The sequence below is a fragment of the Schistocerca americana genome, chromosome 1, assembly GCF_021461395.2.
Source record: "Schistocerca americana isolate TAMUIC-IGC-003095 chromosome 1, iqSchAmer2.1, whole genome shotgun sequence".
In the NCBI taxonomy this organism is placed as follows: Eukaryota; Metazoa; Arthropoda; class Insecta; order Orthoptera; family Acrididae; genus Schistocerca; species Schistocerca americana.
Window position 1 is genome coordinate 436317239 of NC_060119.1, and position 2039 is coordinate 436319277.

A 2039-nucleotide genomic window follows, 5' to 3' on the forward strand; every position below is an offset into this window, starting at 1 on the left:
TTGAGAGATGTATACCAAGTAAATTAATAAAGTTAGGAGCTGATCCTCCTTGGTAGACAAACCAGGTCAGAACAATGTTGCATAAACAGTGAAACAAACATGCCAAATTTAAACAGATGCAAAATCCCCAAGATTGGTGATCTTTTACAGAAGCTCGAAATTCATTGCAGACTTCAATGCAAGATGCTTATAACAGTTCCCACAACGAAACTTTTTCTCAATACCAGGCAGAAAATCCAGAGATTCTGGTCGTATGTGAAGTACGTTAGCTGCAAGAAACAATCAATGCTTTCTCTGCATGATAGCAATGGAGATACTATCGAAGACAGTGCTGCCAAAGCAGAGTTACCAAACACAGCCTTACGAAATGCCGTCACAAAAGAAGACGATGTAAATATTCCAGAATTCGAATTGAGAACAGCTGCCAACATGAGTAATATAGAAGTAAATATCCTCGGAGTAGTGAAGCAACTTAAATCACTTAATAAAAACAAGTCTTCTGGTCCAGACTGTATACCAATTAGGTTCCTTCCAGAGTATGCTGATGCATTAGCTCCATACTTAACAATCATATACAGCCATTTGCTCGATGAAAGATCTGTACCCAAAGACTGGAAAGTTGCACAGGTCACACCAATATTCAAGAAAGGTAGTAGGAGTAATCCACTAAATTTTAACGTTGATTCTTCAGCAGGATTTTTGAACATATATTGTGTTCGAACATTATGAATTACCTCGAAGAAAACAGTCTATTGACACATAGTTAACATGAATTTAGAAAACATTGTTCTTGTGAAACCCAACTATGTCTTTATTTGTATGCAGAATTGAGTGCTATTGACAAGGGATTTCAGATTGATTCCATATTTCTGGATATCCGGAAGGGTTTCGACACTGTATCACACAAGCGGAGTGCTTATGAAATATCGTCTGAGTTATGTGACTGGATTTGTGATTTCGTGTCGGAGAGGTCATAGTTCATAGTAACTGATAGAAAGTCTTCAAGTAAAACAGAAGCGATTTCTGGCATTCCCCAAGGTGGTGTTATAGGCCCTTGGCTGTTCCTTATCTATATAAACGATTCGGGAGACAATCTGAGCAGGCGTCTTAAAGTTGCTTGCAGATGATGCTGTCATTTATTGACTAATAAAGTCATCAGAAGGTCAAAACAAATTGCAAAATGATTTAGAAAAGATATCTGAATGATGTGAAAATTGGCAGTTGACCCCAGATAATGAAAAGTGTGAGGTCATCCACATGAGTGCTAAAAGGAATCTGATAAACTTCGATCACACAATAAATCAGTGAAATTTAAAGGCCCTAAATTCAACTAAATACCTAGGAATTATAATTACAAACATCTTAAATGGGAAGGAACACACAAAAAATGTTATGGGGAAGGCTAACCAAGGGCTGCGTTTTATTGACAGGACACTTAGAAAATGTAACAGATCTACTAAGGAGACTGCCTATACTACACTTGTCCATCCTCTTTTAAAATACTGCTGTACGGTGTGGGATCCTTACCAGATAGGATTGACGGAGTACATCGAAAAAGTTCAACGAAGGTATCACATTTTGTATTATCATGAAATATGGGAGAGAGTGTCACTGAAATGATACAGGATTTGGGGTGGACATCATTAAAACAAAGGCGTTTTTCATTGCGATGGAATCTTCTCATGGATTTCCAATCACTAACTTTCTCCTCTGAATGTGAAAATATTTTGCTGACACAATCACCATGATTAAATAAGGGAAATAATCTGTGTGTGTGTGTGTGTGCGTGTGTGTGTGTGTGTGTGTGTGTGTGTGTGTGGTTTGAGGTTTTCGGGCACTAAAGGGAAATCAGAGCTTGTACGGAAAGATATAGGTGTTTGTTCTGTCTGCACGCTATGCGAGATTGGAATAATAGAGAATTGTGAAGGTTGTTCAATGAACCCTCTGCCAGACACTTAAATGTGATTTGTGTGTGTGTGTGTGTGTGTGTGTGTGTGTGTGTGTGTGTGTGTGTGGTTTGAGGTTTTCGGGCACTAAAG